This window comes from Suncus etruscus, chromosome 20 (genome assembly GCF_024139225.1).
Source record: "Suncus etruscus isolate mSunEtr1 chromosome 20, mSunEtr1.pri.cur, whole genome shotgun sequence".
Classification (NCBI taxonomy): domain Eukaryota; kingdom Metazoa; phylum Chordata; class Mammalia; order Eulipotyphla; family Soricidae; genus Suncus; species Suncus etruscus.
The window spans coordinates 35,929,462-35,951,408 of NC_064867.1; the positions used below are offsets into that span (position 1 = coordinate 35,929,462).

The 21,947-nt window shown below is 42.2% G+C and overlaps 1 protein-coding gene and 1 non-coding gene across 2 annotated transcripts in view; both read right to left on the minus strand.

The window, feature by feature from the left end:
* FANCD2 (FA complementation group D2) overlaps positions 1-21,947 on the minus strand; it is a 1,230,368-nt gene that overhangs the window by 317,681 nt on the left and 890,740 nt on the right. The gene's annotated exons all lie outside the window — the stretch shown is intronic.
* Positions 13,906-14,038, minus strand: LOC125998449 (small nucleolar RNA SNORA51). Its single transcript, XR_007492017.1, has one exon. It is a non-coding gene; the product is annotated as a small nucleolar RNA SNORA51 (small nucleolar RNA).

A 21,947-nucleotide genomic window follows, 5' to 3' on the forward strand; every position in this document is an offset into this window, starting at 1 on the left:
AGCGCCACCGCCCGGCCCCTATTCTGTGATTTGTATTTGAATGCTACTAAGAGAAACCTAAAAAGTTCCTATCACAAAAAAAAAGAACCCAACAATTTCTGAGCCAGGAGTAACTTCTGAGAGCTGCTGGGTGTGACAAAAAAAATAGCATATCGTTATGCCATATGTCTAAAACCAATATGCTGTATGTCAATATTGTCTTAGTTAAAAAACTATGCAAATATAAAATCCAACCTTATTTACATAATAGCAAATATTTTTCTAAGGTTTATATGATATTAGTACATGACAGAATATCTTAATTTTTTTGGTTTTTGGGCCACACCCATTTGACGCTCAGGGGTTACTCCTGGCTATGTGCTCAGAAATCGCCCCCGGCTTGGGGAACCATATGTGACGCCGGGGTCCATCCTATGCTAGTGCTTGCAAGGCAGACACCTTACCTCTAGCGCCACCTTCCCGGCCCCAAGAATATCTTTGCCTATAAAACAAAAGTATTATTTAAGTCAACCTCTTCTTATCACAGAAATAAACTCAAGACTATAGAGCTTTTTTTTTTTTTTTGGTTTTTGGTTTTTGGTTTTTGGGTCACACCTGGCATTGCTTAAGGGTTATTCCTGGCTCCAGGCTCAGAAATTGCTCCTGGCAGGCAAGGGGGACCATATGGGATGCCGGGATTCGAACCAATGACCTCCTGCATGAAAGGCAAACGCTTTACCTCCATGCTATCTCTCCGGCCCAGACTATAGAGCTTTTTTTTTGGTACCAGTTAAATGTCCATATACACTAGAAATTTAATACAATTTTGCTTTATTTTTTCATTGCAATTCAATGCATTTTACTCTAAAATATTCAACCTCAAATTGTAATTATAGGGAAAATGGTCCTTTTATTGATTCAATTGTCTTTCCCAAAAAAGGAAAAATCAAAGAAACAAAAACTTGCATTGATTTTCTGCCCCCTAACATTTTATTCAGCACAGAACAAAAAAGGGAAATGTGATTTTATCTAGCAACATCCGTTCTTGAGTCTACCATTCATGTGTATTGAATCCATATATCATAAGTCTAAGTAATCCTATCATAAGTACCACTTTCATTTTCACCTTCTTTCAATTGCTTTTGGTGGTGAAAGAAAGAGTGCCAAGAAGTAGGGCCCGGAGAGATAGCACAGCAGCGTTTGCCTTGCAAGCAGCCGATCCAGGACCAAAGGTGGTTGGTTCGAATCCCGGTGTCCCATATGGTCCCCCGTGCCTGCCAGGAGCTATTTCTGAGCAGACAGCTAGGAGTAACCCCTGAGCACCGCCGGGTGTGACCCAAAAAACCAAAAAAAAAAAAAAAGAAGTAGTAGAAAAGTTAAAATAAATATTGAAAGCATCGTTCAGATTCTTTTTTTTAATATGATTTTTATTTTGATCATAGTGTCTTACATATTGTTGACAATAAAATTTTAGGTACATATTTACATAAAATCAGGGGGGATTCCCATCCCCAAATTGTCCTCCCTACTCCTCCGTTTTTATCCTACCTCCCATTTCCTCTTCCCTCACCCCCAGAGTGGCTAGAATATGTGGTCCCCTCTGTATCCAACCCACTACTTAGTAGTCTTGCACCTGTTTGGTCTTGATGCCTCCCTTATCTCCCCCTCTAACTGTAGGCAGGACTAGCTAGTTCAAGTTGCGTGGTTTTGCCTGAAAAGGAGAAGATAAATAAACTGGGGTAAGAGTCTAATACTCCCAAAATGGGTGGAATCCTTCTAGAGGCTCTCATCATCGATTTGGGAGATGAAGGAGAGAAAGAAGGTGAAACACTCCACCAGTACCAAAAAAGTGTCAATTATCTAGTGAGGACTCCAGCTATATCGATAAGCACCACAAAAAACAGACGAAAAACAAAGCAAAACAAACAAACAAACAAAAACAGAAACAAAAACAAACAAACCAAAACACGCCATGGTCTTGAAATAAGAAACATGGCATAGCATAACATAACATAACAAAGGAAAAGAAAAGAATAGAAAAAAATAAGTATAATTGGGGACAACGATTTCAATAATCACACCCAAACAGAGAAATCGGCCAAAATAGATAGGTAAATAAAAATAATAATAACAATAATAAATGAAGGTAAAAGATATATATATATATATGTATATATATATATATATATATATATATATATATATATATATATATATATATAAAATACCAAGGTTTTGTGCTTTTTGTATTTTTGTTTTTTCCCCTCCTGCCCTGGCACAGTAAATATTGGGGTCATTCGAAAATGAATTCACATGGCCTAAGAAATATGGGGTTTCTCCGTCCTTGGAGTATACTGTCATGGGATCAGCTCTAGACTTTGCTCAGGGTCATTTATTCTCCCGGAGGTGTTTTTTGGTGTGTGGAAGACTTCTGTTCTGTCCAGGGTGATACACTCAGAGCTCTGTGTTTAGAGGTCTCAGTATCTGCACAGATCCTGAGGTAGGACTTCTGATGAAGTCAGTCTTTGTGGTTCTAGAGGTTCTGTTACCTCAGTGTTGTTTTACTCAATCTTCTGTGTTTGGTGACCTTGGTCTTTGCACTGAACCTAGGACGGCACCTAGGTTAGCGTCTTTCTTTGTGCTTCCAGAAGGCCCATTCTGTTGCAGTTGTCTCTGTCAGACCTTTGAGACTGGGGATCATGTTTATTGTGCAAGTCATAGTTCAAAGCCTAAACTAGGGCTTTTTTATTGGTCCCAAGATGTATACTGTCTGGTCGTGGTTCTAGTAGCCAGTCATCTGTAAGTCACGATCTTGGCTTTTGGACCTACCAAAGGGTGCCGAGTCTTCTGGTTTTGTCTTGTCATTAGCTGGTAAGATAGGCTAATCTGCTCTAAGGTCAAGTTGTTCACATTTTCCTCTTTGTCAGGATATCATGTTAGAGCTGGCCCTTGTTGTTGACCCCGCAGTATTAAGGCTGTCCCGGATGGAGTTTGTTTCCTGCAGCTGTTGTGAAGAGCTGTGCCGATTCTTTGTCTGGGATCCAGGGTTCAAGGCTGGATGAATGGTATCTAATCATCTGAGGTCTAAGTGATTCCACATGACATATTTTCAAGGTAGGAGATATCCCTGTATTGTAAACAACTATGAGTTCCTATCTCTAGTAGATAAGAGCTCTTTTTTTATATGTAAGATTTCCCCATTATTTAGTGTGTCTTTGCAGGGGGAGGTGGAGCTACATTGTATTGTCGGTGTGGTTGGGGGTGGACAGAGGGGATAACAGACACAGGTCACATACCCAAAAATGATAAAAGTAAAATAAAATAAATAAAAATGTATGTGCTCGCAAATGTATATATAGGACCAACATTTAAAAAAAATAAATAAATTTAAGAGAAAAGAAAAAAAAGAACTAAAATGAGTTAGCAAAGTTTTTAAAGGACCAAAGTGGTGCAAAAGACTACCTTACATTTGGGGGAGAGCAGGTAACGAGGTGGTGTATTACAGGTCTTATGCCTATGTTGGAAGTACAGTTTTTCCCATTGTCTTTTGCGTTTTTCTTGTGATGTGTGGGTTCCCAGGCATCTTCCTATCACACCCCTTGACCTTCTTCAGGTTGGTACAAATTTGCGGCAGGGAGATCTTGGAAGAGTTCTTGCATTGGGGATACTTTTGGACCTAGGTCCGGTTTCAAGAAACAGTCCACGTTAGGGGGAGTTGGTAGGGAGTGTCTCGCAGCATGAGTCCACAAGGGAGTTGGCTGTCTTTTCTTGCCCGGGACGAGGTGTGGGTTTGACTGGGTGTCCCTTCTTTTGGGTGCTGGGTACTGGTTCGTTGGGGTAGGAGGTCGATCTTGTTGCCTAATAGATTAAGGACTGAGGGTGAAGTGTTTTAATATAGAGGGAGGTCTGGATGGGATTGAGGGGTGGAGGGATAGTTGGATTTCCAGAGGGGGGAAAGGTTAAGGTGTATGGAAGGGGTAGGGAGGGAGAAAAGAGAAAAATACATTAGAAAGAAAGGGAGAAGAGAAAGGATAGAAAGTAAAGAAAAGAATAGAAAAGAAAAAATAACCAAGAAAGTGGTGAGAAGAGAGGAGAGAATAGCAAGGGAATGCTGGTTTGCTTGAATGTGTTAAGTGAATAGAGCATGTAGTTTGGGTCTGTACGTCTCTGTTACTGCTTCGGTGGTCTGGCTGGTCACGTGCTTGAAACCCTAAAAGAAGGTAAACCTAGAGATAAAGTGTATGTTAAAGAGTTTTCTCAGGGCCATCTCGTAGTGCAAACTGGGTATGGTATCTCGTGGGGTGTCCCGAGCTGCCATCTTAGCTTGTCCGCCCTTTGTATCCAAGAATGCCTGTGGACAGAAAAGCTGAGAGGTTATTTTAAATATAGTAAGATAGAGGCATTAATACGTAGTTTTATGGGATGTTTCCATTGGAGTCAGTGGTTTGCCTTGGTATTCTTTACCTGTGTTCCTGTATACGATCTCTACAGGATTATTATGGGCCATTATTGTAGAAGGTTGATTACGGGGGCCGGGTGGTGGCGCTAGAGGTAAGGTGTCTGCCTTGCCTGTGCTAGCCTTGGACGGACCGCGGTTCGATCCCCCGGCGTCCCATATGGTCCCCCAAGCCAGGAGCTAATTCTGAGCGCATAGCCATGAGTAACCCCTGAGCGTCACTGGGTGTGGCCCAAAAACCAAAAACCAAAAAAAAAAAAAGAAAAAAAAAAAGAAGGTTGATTACGTACCTGTTCTCACTATGCTGCTGTTCTGGTGTTGCTGTTTTCTTTGTGGTATAATGTGTAGTCGAGAGTTTGTGTTGTTCCTTTTTCATGTGTTTTGGGCACTGTTCCCAGGTATATGTTGACTATTACAGTGATTGGAGTTTCTACCCTGTTAGACCCTGTTATTTGATTGTTAAGTATTAGTTGTGATTGAGATGTATGTTCTATGTGCTTCAGAATAGTGCTATCATTCTGTGTTTATCTTTTGTCTTCTGACTTACTTCGTTTAACATAACATGATCTAAGTCCATCCACGTTGCTGCAAAATCTGTGATTGTATCGTTTCTGACTGCCATGTAATATTCCATTGTGTATAGATACCACATCTTAATGATCCATTCATCTGTTGTTGGACATCGCAGTTGGTTCCAAGATTTGGCTATTATACTGAGCGCTGCGATAAATAGTGGGGTGCACACGTATTTTGGAATGAATGTTCTTCCAACTTGGGGGTATATACCTAGGAGTGCAATTGATGGGTCAAAAGGGAGCTCAATTCTGAGTTCTTTGAGTACTCTCCAGACTGTTCTCCATAGATGTTGGACTAGGGGGCATTCCCACCAGCAGTGGATGAGAGTTCCCTTCATACCGCATCCACGCCAACAAAGATTGTTCTCAGTATTTTTGATGTGAGCCATCCTCACTGGTGTAAGGTGGTATCTCATTGTTGTCTTGATTTGGATCTCTCTGATGATGAGTGAAGGTGAGCATGTTTTCATGTGTTTGTTAGCCATCCTTCTGTCTTCCTCAGAGAAGTGTCTATTCATTTCTTCTCCCCATTTTTTATGGCTTTATTTGGTTTTGAGGGGCTCAGTTTTCTGAGTGCTTTGTAAGTTCTAGATATCAGCCTTTTATCTGATATGTCTAGTGAAAAGATTTTTTCCCATTCTGTTAACTGTCTTCTTGCATTAAGTAAGGTTTCTTTAGCCATGCAGAAGCTTTTTAGTTTGATGTAGTCCCATTTGTTTATGTTTGCTGCTAAGGTTCTTGCCATTGGTGCTCCATTCTCGAAGACCTTTTTGATATATAGGTCTTCGAGTGTTCTCCCTATTCTATTCTCAATAAACTTTATAGATTTGGGTCTGATTTCAAGGTCTTTGATCCATTTTGAGTTGACTTTTGTATAAGGAGTGAGGTATGGGTTGATTTTCACTTTCGTACATGTGGTTTTCCAGTTGTGCCAACACCATTTGTTGAATAGGCTTTCTTTGTTCCATTTCAGATTCTTGCCTCTTTTATCAAATATTAGTTGGCTGTATATCTGGGGGTTTATGTCTGAGAATTCTGTCCTGACCCACTGGTCTGAGGTCCTGTCTCTGTTCCAGTACCATGCTGTTTTGATTACTATAGCTTTATAGTATAGTTTCAAGTTAGGTAAGGAGATTCCACCCAGCTTCTTGTTTTTCAGTATGTGTTTGGCTATCCTGGGTCTTTTGTGGTTCCAGATGAATTTTGTAAATAATTGTTCTAATTCTTTAAAGAATTGTGTCTGGATTTGGATAGGGATTGCATTAAATCTATATAGGAGTTTGGGTAGGATAGTCATTTTGATTATGTTAATTCTACCTATCCATGAGCATGGGATGTTCTTCCATTTCTTTAGATCGTCTTCAATTTCTTTCTGGAGTGTTTTGAAGTTTTCCTGGTATAGGTCTTTCACTTCTCTTGTAAGGTTGATTCCTAGATACCTGATATTTTTTGATACTATCTTAAATGGAATTGTATTTTTAATCTCTCTCTCCTCAACTTCATTGTTTGTATATAGAAACGCTACTGTCTTTTGTGTATTGACTTTGTATCCAGCCACTTTGCTGTATTGGCTGATTGTTTCTAGGAGTTTTACTGTGAACTCTTTAGGGTTTTTAATATATATCATCATATCGTCGGCAAATATAGATAGCTTGTGTTCCTCTTTCCCTATTTGAATTCCTTTGATTCCCTTCTCTTGTCGGATTGCTATTGCTAGAACTTCTAAGGTTATATTGAATAAGAGTGGAGAGAGTGGACAGCCTTGTCTAGTTCCTGACCTTAGTGGGAATGCTTCTAGTTTCTCGCCATTAAGTATAATGTTGGCTGTAGGCTTTTCATATATAGCTGTAACTATCTTGAGTAAAGTTCCTTCTAACCCTATTTTGCTGAGTGTCTTTAACATGAAAGGATGTTGGATTTTGTCAAACGCCTTCTCTGCATCGATTGATATGATCATGTGGTTTTTGTCTTTCGTGTTGTTGATGTGATGTATTAAATTGATTGATTTGCGTATGTTGAACCAACCTTGCATTCCTGGTATGAATCCCACTTGGTCGTGATGTATGATCTTTTTGATGAAGTGTTGGATTCGGTTTGCTAAGATTTTGTTAAGTATCTTTGCATCTATGTTCATTAGTGAGATTAGTCTGTAGTTTTCTTTTTTGGTGGTGTCTTTGCCTTCTTTGGGAATGAGTGTGATATTAGCCTCATAAAAGGAGTTGGGGAGGATTCCTGTTTTTTCTATGGTTCGGAAAAGCCTATGGAAAAGTGGTAGTAAGTCTTCTTGAAATGTTTGATAGAATTTACCTGTAAATCCATCTGGGCCTGGGCTTTTGTTCTTAGGGAGTTTTTTAATTACATCTTCAATTTCCTCTGAGGTGATTGGTCTATTTAGGCTTTCTAGATCTTCCTTTTCCAGTCTTGGAAGAGGGTGTTTGTCTAAGAATCTGTCGATTTCTACTGGGTTCTCTAGCCTAGTTGAGTATAGTTGTTCATAGTATGATCTCATGATATGTTGTATTTCTTGGGGTTCTGTTGTAATCTCTCCCCTTTCATTTGTGATCCTACTGATTAGGGTGTTTTCCCTCTTTCTTGGTGAGTTTTGCCAATGGTTTGTCTATCTTGTTTATTTTTTCGAAAAACCAACTCTTGATCTCATTGATTTTTTGTATTGTTTTCTTGGTTTCGATGTTGTTTATTTCTGCTCTGGTTTTTATTATTTCTTGCCTTCTGCTTGTGGTTGGATTTCTCTGTTGCTGTTGTTCCAATTCTTTGAGGTGATCTTTTAAACTGTTGGTTTTGTTATTTTCCTGTTTCTTGACATAGGCCTGTACTGCTATGACTTTCCCCTAATTACTGCTTTTGCTGTGTCCCATAAATTTTGACATGTTGTCTCTTCATTGTCATTTGTCTCAAGGAATCTTTTTATTTCTTCCTTGAGTTGTTCTTTGATCCAGCTGTTGTTGAGCAGCATGTTGTTTAATCTCCATGTACTAGTTTTTCTCCATTGCTTCTTCTTGACATCAATTTTAACCTCTGTTGCATTGTGATCTGAAAGAGTACTTCTTATGGTCCTTATCTTTGTGGTTTTATATAGGTTGGCTTTGTATCCTAATACATGGTCTATTCTGGAGAAGGTTCCTTGTGGGTTTGAGAAGAATGTGTATTCTGCTTTCTGGGGATGGAGGGCTCTATATAAATCTATTAGCCCTAAATCTTCTAATTTTTCATTTAGAGCTCTTATTTCTTTGCTATTTTTCTGTTTGGTGGATCTGTCCAGTGGTGATAGTGAAGTATTGAGGTCCCCTACTATTATCACATTTCCCTTCATTTGTTTCTCCAGGTTTGCCAGTAGTTGCCTCACATATTTTGCTGACTCTACATTAGGTGCATAGATATTGACCAGGATTAGTGTTTCTTGATCTAATGTTCCCCTGATTAGTAAGTAGTGTCCCTCTTTGTCTCTGATCACTTTCTTGAGGTTGAATACAATTTGGTCTGATATAAGAATGGCTGTCCCAGCTCTTTTTTGTTTTCCATTGGCCTGAATAATTACTGTCCATCCTTTTATTCTTTTTTTTTTTGTTTGTTTTTTGGGCCACACCCGGTGACGCTCAGGGGTTACTCCTGGCTATGCGCTCAGAAGTCGCTCCTGGCTTGGGGGACCATATGGGCCGCCGGGGGATCGAACCGCGGTCCGTCTCCTAGGCTAGCGCAGGTAAGGAAGGCACCTTACCTCCAGCGCCACCGCCCGGCCCCCATCCTTTTATTCTAAGCCTGTGCTTATCCTGTAACTGTAGGTGTGTTTCTTGCAGACAGCAGAAGTCCGGTTTATTTTTCCTAACCCAGTTCTCTACTATGTGTCTTTTAAAAGGAGAGTTTAGTCCGTTCACATTTAGGGAAATTATTGATAGAGAGGACTGTTGTGCAGTTGTATTGTGTGGAGTGATTGTTGTTACAATCGGAGGTTTGGATTGTGTAATTCATCTCTGAGTAAGTCGCTTAGGATCGGCTTAGTCTGCACAAATAGTTCAAGTTCGTTCATGTTTGAGAATGTTTTTAGTCTGCCCTCCCATATGAATGATAGTTTAGCTGGGTATTGGACCCTGGGTTGGAAATTTCTTTCATTCAGTCGTGTAAATATGTCATTCCACTGTCTTCTTGCTTGAATAATTTCAAATGGAAGATCCGGTTTGATTCTTATGTCCTTTCCTTTGTACTTGAGGTTTTTTTTCTCCCTTATTGCTTTCAGGAGTTCCTCTTTCTCTTTGATTTTTGCCATTTGGATCATTATGTGTCTTGGTGTGGGTTTATTAGGGTCTATTTTATTAGGGACTCTCTTGACTTCCTGAATTTGTCCTGAAGTGTCTTTCCAGAGTGTGGGGAAGTTCTCTGTTATTATCTCCCTGACTACCTGTTCTTCCCCCTTCCCTATTTCCTCCCCTTCTGGTATACCCACAATTCTTAGATTGTTTCTTTTGTCTTTGTTCATTAGATATTGGATTTTTCCTTCCAGTGCTTTGCCTTTTATTTCTTTGTTGGTTTCTTGATCTTTTGATTGTAGTTTTCCTTCGAGTTCTTCGATGTGCTTCTCCAACTCTGTGTTTCTGCTCATAAGGCTTGTTACTTTGTCTTTTAAGTCCTTCACTTCTTTTTGTATGGAATCTCTCATATTCTTTGACATTTCTTCTTTAATTTGGCTGATTCGTTCATCCATGGTTTTCTTATACTCGGTTGCTAGGGTTTCTTTAATTTGTTTTAGTAATTCTTGCATTTCCTTTCTCATGACCGCTTTTAGGTCTTCTTCCCATGGATCTGTGCGTTTTGGTGGACTTGGAAACTTGATAGGGTTTGTCATGTTGTCTCCAGTTATTAGGGATCTCCTTGATTTACGCATAATTCTTTGTATTTAATGGTGTGTTTTGGAGTGCTGTGGCTTCTAATTTCGGCCTGCTTTGGTCCTCTTCCTGAAGGTGTTTCTAGAGGGGGCTGTTGGGTGAGCTTGTTGAACCTAGCCCTTTCTCCTCCCCTTTGCTACCAAGAGTTCAGCCTTCCTGCAGTGGGTATTGTAGCTTTTCTACTCCTTATTTCTGTCAGCGGTGCAGTTCCACTCCTGGCCACAATGGTTGCTGGCGTTGTTGAGCCTAGCTCTCAATCCCCCCTCCTTTCTCTGGGAGTCAATGGAGCTCCGCCCCCTCCAAGCCTCCCTCGAAGGAGTTCCCTCATTACAACCCTTGAGGCTCTGCCCTCGCCCTTGGGGAGTCCCTGGTTCGCTCCAGGGCCCAAGGGGCTGGACTGCTCTAGGTCACCTGAGAGTCCAGATGGCTGGCCCTATCTCCCCTGACTATTCGGGTTGCTCAACTTGCCTTTCCAGGCGCCCACCCGGGGGAAGGGACTCACTGGGGGGGGGCGGTCCTGACGACAAGGAAACAAAGTCTCACCCAAGCCGCACAGGAAACAAAGTCTCCCCCAGGCCGCACAAGGGAGCAAACTCTCACCCAAGCCGCACAGGAAACACAGTCTCCCCCAAGCCGCACAAGGGAGCAAACTCTCCCCCAAGCCACACAGTAGACACAGTCTCCCCCAGGCCGCACAAGGGAGCAAACTCTCCCCCAAGCCGCACAGGAGACACAGTCTCCCCCAGGCCACACAAGGGCGCAAACTCTCCCCCAAGCCGCACAGGAGACACAGTCTCCCCCAGGCCGCACAAGGGAGGAAACTCTCCCCCAAGCCGCACAGGAGACACAGTCTCCCCCAAGCCGCACAAGGGCGCAAACTCTCCCCCAAGCCGCACAGGAGACACAGTCTCCTCCAGGCCGCACAAGGGCGCAAACTCTCACCCAAGCCGCACAGGAAACACAGCCTCCCCCAAGCCACACAAGGGAGCAAACTCTCACCCAAGCCGCACAGCACATCATTCAGATTCTAACAAAATAAACATATTTCAATTTAGAAAGCAGAAATTTCTTTACCAACTAGAACTGGGTGTGTATTTATATAGTTATTTTGTATTTATTTAGTTTTCTTGGTAATTTATATTACAGAATTAGAACAATTGTTTTCTTATTGCTTTTCCTCAGGTACAAATTTGAATTTTCTAAGTGAAAAGGTAACATTATTTGAAGAAACTCTCTAAAATTGGTAGCAACTTTTTTTCTTTACCATGAGCTAAACATGTAAACTTTATATCCGGAGCTCGCAGTATCCATCGCAATACAAGCAACGTCGTTGCAATTTGGAATACACTCAGTGAAGAAAAAAATCGACATAACACAAGGTCTTAGACTGGTTAAAATGTACTCCTTTGCTCTGGTGTGCCTCGCTGGTGGAAATTGTTTTGAAAACATACTAATAGAGAACAGGAGATGGAGCTCTTCACTAACAGGAGCTCAAGGTACCGCCCAGCTTTTAGGATTAAACTCACTTACTTTTAGCCTACAAGATCCAGACTTCCAGAAATCAGGGCAGTCATGATGTCTCCTGATTATCAGTTACATATATCGGGAAGGATCCACTTAGGGAAAATCCAAGTCCTTCCTAGTCTTAAGCTAAGGTCTCTCTTCTTTCTCTCTCATTTTTTTCTCTCCCCCTTCCCTCTCGTTTAACCTCTCCCTCCTGCTCTTCATCCCTCTTACTAGCTGTGTGTGAAAGAAAAATATTGCTTCTCTTTGACAAGAACAATTGTTATTCATTCTCAAGTGCAGTCGATTCAAAAGAAACTATGGGAACCTTCATTTCATCAGGGCAATCACTCTTAAAGATAAACTAAGTATTCTTTTCTTCCTGCTTGCCCCACATAAACATGTTTGATTCTTCTCAGCATTTTTCGAAAACCTTCTCCTCCTTTTTCTTTTATTCTGCTTGTATAGTGGGAAAATCATTTAAAGGTAAAAATTTATCGCAATGGTAAGGAAGCAAAAGGAATATAATGGCCTTATTCTCTCTGAGAAAATACTGAGGAGACTAAAAAACTGCTTTATATATCTGAATGAGTAGCCCAGTCAGAGAAAAGCTTTATGGAAGGATTCCAAGAGTACTTAGCTGCACCGTTTAAAATCTGCTTAAACAGCTTTGAGGTTCCCACTGGACACGATATGTAGCGAAATCTTTGAAAATGGCACCTTTTAGTTCATTCTCTATGTTTCTCTCTTTTTTTTTTTTTTGGTTTTGTTTTTGGGCCATACCCGGTGACGCTCAGAGGTTATTCCTGGCTATGCGCTCAGAAGTCTCTCCTGGCTTGGGGGACCATATGGGACGCCGAGGGATCGAACTGCGGTCCGTCCAAGGCTAGTACAGGTAAGGCAGGCACCTTACCTCTAGCGCCACCGCCCGGTCCCATATATGTTTCTCTTTGAGTGCACTCACTCTTAAAAGGAACGGCCTCAGAATTCTAGCTAAGTTATAAGTGAAATGAAGAGTGCACTGGCTTAAATTTTCACTTGCAGAAGTTTGTCTTATTTTTCCCCCAAACAAGTAAATTCCAAAGAAAGATCCATGGTGGTTCTACCCTGGTAACCATGGACAGCTCTCATCCAGCTACTAGACTCATTAGTCAACTAAGGAAATGCTGTCTTCTTTTTTTTTTAACTCTGGAAGGCAATATTCTCTGCTTTTCTTCTGAGGTAGGAGAGGTTCCTGGGTTTTCTTTGTATCTTAACTGAGACAGTTCAATTCCAGGGAAATGATTTAAATATCATTTGTAAAAGATAAAAAATTGAAGGCTGTGTTTTTTAATGAAGACACATTTCAATGAATACTCTGTACTATATGTTTAGCAAGAGTTTTCATAAAATATCTCTGAAAGCGTTCTGCCCTATATGTTGTACAAGGGAAAACAAAACAAAACAAATAACAAATTAAAAAACAGTCCCAAATGCTTTCAGTGGAACAGAAACAGCTACCTATGTTAACAAAGACAGAAACATAGCTAAAGAGTAAAACTAATGGTCTGTGATAACTCTGGTTAGGAAAGACTTCTGAAAAATGGAGTTTTAATTTGAATTTTGAAGGATAGAGAGGATACTATCTATTGAATGTTTAAGGTTAGTCTAATAGAGTAGAAAGAGAGATTCCAAGCAACTGAGAATACTATGTTGGTGAGGAGAAATGTGACATATGAAAGAATTAAAAAAGATATAAAGTGTTTGGAAGTGGGAGAATGTAAGGCTGAAAGCAGGGAAGAGGGGAAGCATTTTTGCAGTATCTATTTTTGCTACCTGGTCCTCAACCTGAATCTTATAGATAGAAGCCTTAAACATGGTTTGCAGATTTTCTCCCAAAATGTATCCTATAAGAGAACAAAGTGGATCATTTTGTTCTGGTACAATACTTTTGCAGTTATAAAAATAGCACAATACTACAGTGTAATGAGGACCTGGAGACTCTTGCAAATATATTTTTGAAGTGTTTTTTGGTGTTTCCTAATTGTGGTGAATTTGTTATGAAAAATTTTCTACTTCACTAAGTCTTTGAATGATGTGAAATTTAATTTGTGAAAGTCAACTCTAGAAATTCTTTTTTTTTGGCCACACCCATTTGATACTCAGGGGTTACTTCTGGCTAAGCGCTCAGAAATTGCCCCTGGCTTGGGAGGACCATATGGGACGTGGGGGGATCAAACCGTGGTCCTTCCTTGGCTAGCGTTGCAAGGCAGACACCTTACCTCTAGTGCCACCTCACTGGCCCCAGAAATTCTTATATTAAAATTTTATAGCCAACCATAGAAATGTCCTATAACATGACACATTTTAGAAAATGGATATGCAAAGTACTCATTATGTCGATGGCCAAGATACTATCTTCCTATATATAAAACCTCATTTTCTTCTGTATAGTTCCCAAAGTGAATGATTTTGGGGGGAAATTCCACTCATAAGATAGACTTATTTTCTTTCTCCATGTCCTCCCATTTACAATACAGACCATGAAAAGGGCCTGGACTGAGGTGTATATTGGGTGCATTTACTGTACCTCCTCTTTCTATACAGTCAGTGTAAAGAACACAGCCTGTGGTAAGCATTGGGAGGCCTTATATTTTTTTTGACATTTTTATATCTATAAAAAAACCTTCACCAGTTCAACATTCCTATCACCTATATCCCAAGTGTCCCTCCTCCCCACCTCACACCAGCCTGTACTCTAGACAGGCTTTCTACTTCCCTCATTCTATCACATTTTGTTATGATAGTTCTCAGTTCTCAGTGTAATTATTTTCTTTAATTTTTTATTGTAAGAATTTATTCAAGAGCTTGGAGAGATAGCACAGCAGCATTTGCCTTGCAAGCAGCAGATCCAGGACCAAAGGTGGTTGGTTCGAATCCCGGTGTCCCATATGGTCCCCCGTGCCTGCCAGGAGCTATTTCTGAGCAGACAGCCAGGAGTAACCCCTGAGCACTGCCAGGTGTGGCCCAAAAACCAAAAAAAATTTTTATTCAAGAGATAAAATTGATTAACATAATGGGGTAAACTAACAAAACATAGTAACATAACATATGATATAATTAATATTATAATACATGTACGTCAAAGAAAGCTGATTAAAACACAAATTTTTTTCATAATGGCTTACATATCTTTCACAGTACTATTTTAGGTACATATTAGCATTGAATCAGGGAAATACCCATCACCAAATATGTCCTCCTTCCATCCCAGTTCCTTTTCTACAACCTATATATCCCACCATCAACCCCTGGGCTGCTAGAAAGAAAAAAAGACTTATTTTTTTATGTTTTTTTGGGGGGGGTCACACCTGACATCATTCAGGGATTACTCCTGGATCTACGCTCAGAAATCCCTCATGGCAGGCTCAAGGGACCATATGGGATGCTGGGATTCGAACCACCTACCTTCTGCATGTGAGGCAAAAGCCTTACCTCAATGCTATCTCTCCGGCCCCATGAGAAAGACTTTTTTGGTAGCATTTTTTTCTTCTAGATAAAATCCAGCTGTCTTCTTGTAGTTTAATAGCTTTTTTTCAGGATTGTACCATGAACATATAAGAAAAAAATGTATTGATATGTAAGAAAAGTAAAAAAAAATACCAAGCAGGTAGGGTGTTTGCGTTGCATGTGGCCAACCCAAGTTTGATCCCCAACATTCCATGTGGTTCTCTGGGCCTGCCAGAAGTGATTTCTGAGTGCAGAGCCAGGAATAAAGCCCCAGGAATAACACCTGAGCATCACCAGGTGTGGAGCCCCTGAAAAAAAAGTGATATTAAGAAGTCAAAAGCAGAGTGTTCAGGTGAAAAAGTTAAGGCATTTACTTAATTTGCACGAGACCAACCCCAATTTGACTCTAAGCAGCTCATAATAGTCTCCTGAACACTGAGCATAGCCTAAATGTGACCTAAAAACCAACAAAAATGTAATTTTCATCATTCTCTTAGTTGGATTCTCAGAGCAGGAATGAAATCATCCTTATACTGGAGGAATGGTAAAGGTGGGAGAAAGCTGTAAATGGGTAAAAGAAGCAGATGAGATAAGAAAGATGCTAAGCAGAAGATTTTGGTTGGAGTTTATTTCCAGACTGAGCCCATGGGGTGTTCTGGGGGCAGGAATGGTATGCCAGAGTCTTAACTCTTTTGAGACTAGAGGCTCAGATTTTTTATTTTATTATTATTATTATTATTATTATTATTATTATTTGGTTTGTGAGCCACACCCATTTGATGCTCAGGGGTTACTCCTGGCTATGCGCTCAGAAATCACCCCTGGCTTGGGGGGACCATATAGGATGCCAGGGGATCGACCGCGGTCTCACCTATGCTAGCACTTGCAAGGCAGACACCTTACCTCTAGCGCCACCTTCCATATAGGATGCCAGGGGATCGACCACGGTCTCACCTATGCTAGCACTTGCAAGGCAGACACCTTACCTCTAGCGCCACCTTCCTGGCCCCTGGCTCAGCTTTTTTAAATATCTGAGTTAGTCCTTGACTCCATGATACCCTGGTGAAAGCGAGTCTCCTGAATATTTTCAGGTAAGATGGTTCCTATTAGTCCAAACCAAAGGACTGTGTTTTGTCTGTTAGCAGTAAACCGCATGGTAGCTGGGAATGAGAGTGCCAGAGCAGTGAGGAGGCCCAAGTCAGGGCCCAGCATAGGCCTTCGGAGTGCCTGCAACTGCCCCAGTGAGAAAATCAAGGCACTCAAACTTCACTTACTAAATGCATGGATTCCCATCTTTCTACTGCAGCACATATATTTTGGCAAAGAGTCAATGAAAGGGACTGATTATTGTAGAACTGTCTCCTCAGGGGAATGACGTAATAAAAAGCAAAAGTAAGAACTACAATCTCTTTAGGGGCCAGAGCCATAGGCAGCGGTACGGTGTTTGTCTTGCATGCGACTGACCCACAACTGATCTTGGTTTGATCCACAGCTTCCCATATGGTTCCCCAAGCCAGAAGCCATATCTGACTGCTTAGTCTGGAGTAATCCCTGAGCATCACCGGGTGTCACCCAAAAAAACAAAAAATATATAAAATTAAGAATGTTTTTTTGGTTTTTGGGCCACACCCGGTGACGCTCAGGGGTTACTCCTGGCTATGCGCTCAGAAGTCGCTCCTGGCTAGGGGGACCATATGGGACACCGGGGGATCAAACCGCGATCCATCCAAGGCTAGCGCAGGCAAGGCAGGCACCTTAACTCTAACGCCACAGCCCGGCCCCTAAAATTTTTTTAAAGTGAGGCTGGAGAAAGAAACGATAGCATGGCAGATAGGGCACTTGCCTTACATGCAATTGACCTGAGTTCAATCCCCAGAGCCTCATATAGTTCCCAGAACCCCACCAGGAGAAATTTCTGAGTGCAGAACCAGGATTAACCACTCTGGTGTGGTCCCCAAACAAAAAAATAAACAAAATAAAACAACTATGAAGAGTTATGAATAGAATTAAAGGATTTCTGAGTCAGGCGTAATCTCTGTATGCTACCCAAAGTGTAGCCCCAAAACAAACAAACAAACAAAAAAGACAGTGAGTAGAACTGGAGAGATAATACAGGAGTTAAGCAATTAACTATGAAGAGTTATGAATAGAATTAAAGGATTTCTGAGTCAGGAGTAATCTCTGTGTGCTGCCCAAATTGTAGCCCCAAAACAAACAAACAAACAAACAAAAAAGACAGTGAGTAGAACTGGAGAGATAATACAGGAGTTAAGCAGCTTTCCTTGGGTATAGACTAGGTTCAATCTCTGGCACCACAGATGGTCCTCTGAGCTCTGCCAGGAGTAAGCCCTGAGCACTGCCAGGTGTGGCACAAAACCAAAACCAAATAAAAATGCACAAGGCAATGGAGAGATTGGAAGATCTACCAAAAAAAGTAAAGTGTTATAGAAGACTTAATGGGTCCTCTGTTTATCACATACCAGTAATGTCCATAAACAATATGAAAATAGGGTCTGGGCGGTGGCACTGGAGGTAAGGTGCCTGCCTTATCTGTGCTAGCCTTGGACGGAACCCGGTTTGATCCCATATGGTCCCCCAAGCCAGGAGCGACTTCTGAGCGCATAGCCAGGAGTAACCTCTGAGCGTCACCGGGTGTGGCCCAAAAATCGAAAAACAAACAAACAAACAAACAAAAAAAACCAATAAGAAAATATCGGGGCTGGAGAGATAGCATGGAGGTAAGGCGTTTCCCTTTCACGCAGAATGACGGTGGTTTGAATCCTGGCATCCCCTATGGTCCCCTGTGCCTGCCAGGGCGATTTCTGAGCATGGAGCCAGTAGTAATCCCTAACCGCTGCTGGGTGTGACCCAAAATCCAAAAACAAAAGAAAAAGAAAATACCTTGGGGCTGGAGAGATAGCATGGAGGTAAGGCATTTGCCTTTCATGCAGAAGGACCATGGTTTGAATCCTGCATTCCATATGATCTCCTGAGCCTGCCAGGGGCAATTTCTGAGCGTGGAGCCAGAAGTAACCCCAGAGCACTGCCGGGTGTGACCCCCCCCAAAAAAGAGAGAAAAAGAAAAGAAAAGAACTCCAAGGTCAGAATATTGCTTTTTCCTGGAGGGCAAAAATCACCCTAGGTGGGAACTACATTTAAACCACTTGATTACTGTATTTAAGTTTCTCTAGTCATGAATAGACTGATTGAGGCTTTGTTTTTGTTTTTCTTTTTTATTTGTTATTTTCTCACACACTCAGGGGTTACCCTGACTCTGCACTCAAGAATTCGCTTCTGGCAGGCTCTGCCGACCAGATGGGATGCAGGGAATCAAACCCAGTTCCATCCTGGGTGGCTGCCTTCAAGACAAAGGCCCTACTACTGCTGTACTATCTTTCTGGCCCTTGGCTTTGTTTTTCTAATTTGAAACTGAGAAAACTGAAAATACGGGTGAGAAGTAGCTGACAGGCTGGATTGCAGTCCTGCCATGCACAGGGACCTGACTTGATCCCTGTCACCTCATAGTCTCCAAGTACGACCACAACACCTCTGCTTTAGCACCAGCTGAAAAGGCCCCTCCAGTTCCCATTTAAAAAAGTATAAAAAAGGATAAATTCAAGAAATCAAATATGATTTTACTAAGTATGTCATTTTGAAATATACAACCAGGGCCAGAGATAACATGGACGTAAAGCAGTTGCCTTGAATGCATTGAACCCCAGCATCCCATATAGCCCCCTGAGCCCACCAGGAGTGATTTCTGAGCCTAGAGCCGGGAGTAAACCTTGAGCGCTGCAGGGTTTGACCCCAAACCCCCCACCAAAAAAAAAAGAAATATACAACCAATAGTGAGGTATGGAATGGAACCTGCGAACAGTGTTGAAAGTTCACACTGAGTGATATGATCGATGCTGGAACACTGCATGTCTCAAATTCAGCTCTGAATAACTACAAGTGCCTTAAAAATTTTTATTTTTATTATTTTGACCACTTCCCCAGGACCTGTCTGCAAAAGGGTACATTTCTTTGGGACCAGTGTGACTATTAAAATGAGTAAATAGGGGCTGGAGAGATAGGATGGAGGTAGGGCATTTGTCTTGCATGCAAAAGGATGGTGGTTGGAACCTCGGCACCCATATGGTCCCCTGAGCCTGTGAGAACCATTTCTGAGTGGAGAGCTAAGAGTAATCCCTGAGCAATGCAGGGTGTGACCCCAAAAAACCCCAAAAATCAGTGCTGGGGATCAAACGTGTTCGTCACGTTTTCATTTTGGGGAATTACACATTGCCCGGCTTGGTGCTTGGGAGACTATCTGGGGTGTCAGGAATCAATCCAGGCTAGGGACATGCAAGGGGAAGGTCCTTCCAGCTGTCCTCCCCCCAGTCTGCAAGCGGTGGGGCCTTGGATGCAGTGTTGGCCAGAGAAACAGAGGTCCCCTACTGAGGGCCACTAGAACTTAGACAGCTGAGGCTTTGTCCTCTAGAGGTGGGTGGGAACTTCAAGAGCAGAACCTTGGGGTCAGTGAGCCACCTCTTATCCGGCGCCCCCTTATCCACAGTTAGTTGAAATTCAGGACTGGCATTTTATGTACAACCCTGGCCTGATTTTCCTTTCTCCCTCCTTCCTTTTCTTCCTTGATTCCATGCTCCTCCCTCTCTCCCTCCTCCCATCCTTTCTTCCTTACCTCCCTCCAACTGTGCTATTCACTCTGAGTCCTGGGACTATTATCTTAGTCTAGCCACGTTGCTTTATCAAGCACCAACCAGGGAATCTCAGAAGCTGTTTGGAATCACTATTCTGTCCTGCCAGTTTTTCTTTTTTCTTTTTTGGTTTTTGGGACACACCTGCTGATGGTCCCCCGAGCCTGGAGGGATTCTGAGTTCAGAGCCAGGAGTAACCCCTAAAACTCCTGAAAGCTGGCTGCCAGAGTACTGGAAAAATGGTTGGCTGCCCTGTTGTTCTTTCTGCCTTTCCCTTTCCTCTGGTCCTCTCTGACTGCCCCCACCCCCACTTTGTCTTATCCTCAACTCTCTCTCCTCCTCTCTCCCTCCCCCTTCTCTTCTCCCTCTCTCTCCCTCTCCCTCTCCCCCTCCTCCCTCCTTCCCTCTCTCCCCTTCTCTCTCTCTCACTCCTCTCCCTCTCTCTGCCAAGGGGTTGGCTGTAAGACTCGTGGATTCTCTACTTTGTCTTTTCCCTATTAAACTCGACCTCTGGAAAAACCTTTGTTTGTCAGTCATGCATACCTGGCAGTGAGCTTTGGCACCAGAGCTTGGAACTGGACTGGCTGCATGCAAACCAAGTGCAGTATGTATTGTCCAGACCCGAGTTTTGATCCCTAGTACTAATGGCCCCTTGGCACCTCCAAAAACAACACACTCCCACAACTGATGAGAAGCAGGAATAGCCCCAAAACAAAAGGGCATGGACCCCCAAACAAAAAAAATTGAGAGTTGTTTGTGTGTGGGAGGGTGGTCCACGCTTACTCCCGATGGCATCTGGGACCATATGGCATGCCTGGGATCAAATCCAGGTCAGGCCCATGCGAGGCAAGTGCCATACCTGTTTATTGCTCTGGCCCGATATAATTTTTTTGTTTCTGGGCTAAACCAGCACTGTTCGGGTTTACTTCTTGCTTGCACTCCTGGTGGTACACAGAGGTCCATACTGGAAACTGGGGATCAAACCTGTGTTGGCTGTGTGCAAGGCGAACACACTATCCACTGTACTATAACTCTCGTCCCCCAATAATAATTTTAAAAGCCGACACCCCTTTTTTTTTTTTGGTTTTTGGGTCACACCCAGCAGCACTCAGGAGTCATTCCTGGCTCTATGCTCAGAAATTGCTCCTGGCAGGCTCAGGGACCATATGAGATGCCGGGATTTGAATCACCAACCTTCTGCATGCAAGGCAAACGCCTTACCTCCATGCTATTTCTCTGGCCCTAAATAGACGTTTCATAGCAGAACTTATGTATGAGCACCAGTCTCTCAATTTCTTTGCATAAATCACAAATCAATGTCATTTAAAACTGGAATAATGAGGCAATTTGGAGGGAAAAATAAAACAACAAGAAATAGCTAGAGCTTCAAATGATTTATTTGTGAAACTAGTACGGCACAAATCTAAATTTTAGAAATTTTATAAAGAAAGCAGAATTTCAAAACTAGCAATTTGCTTGCAGGTCCAGAATGCTGACTGGTCATGGGTGACTGAGGGAAAGCCAAACTGGAATCTGGGCCAGGGTCAATTGCATCTCACTATGACCTAAGACATTCACTTAAATCAAAATGATACCCCACGATAAAAACAGTATAAGTCATTTCTCCTAAGAAAGGAAGAAGTACGCAGCACTTCACATGATTTAATACAAACCCTCACTAACACCAAAATAAGATGCTTCCTTTGAAAAGAGAAGGACAGCTAGTAGCGGCGAACACAAGGACACCGACTATGAACTGGCACTGAAAGGGACTGGGAGGACTGAGTGACAGTAAGAGAGTGTGTGAGTGAGACTGAGTGAGAGAGAGAGTGTCTATTAAATCAAGAGTTGTCGCTGTCATCCCTACTTGGTTTCTCTTCTCTGGCATTTGCCTCATCACCTTCACCATCCCAAGGGTAGGTACTAGGAGGCCTCCATGTTGTGTTCGTGGGTGTGTATGTTTGTGTGTGAGTGTGTGTGTGTGTGTGTGTGTGGTCTAATCAGGCATCGTCACTGTCATCACTACTTGGCTCTTTTTCTTCGGCACTCACTTCATCATCTTCATCATCCTAAGAGGTAAAAACAATCACTGAGTTATTGGTTTTGAAAACACAGTCAGCTGTGTTTACAGCTTAACTCCTAGCCCAGTGCTCAGGAAGCTTCTTGTGAGGCAAATGTCCTCCCGCTGTGCTCTCTCTGGGGCCCCTGATCTTTTTGATTTATCACACCTGGCAGTGCTTAGGGGGTGCTTCCCAGTGCAGGGATGGATCACTGTGGGATCCAAAATGCCTCGAGTTAAACCCAGCTGGAGCATGCAGCACAAGCTAGTCACGACTTGCCAGACCCA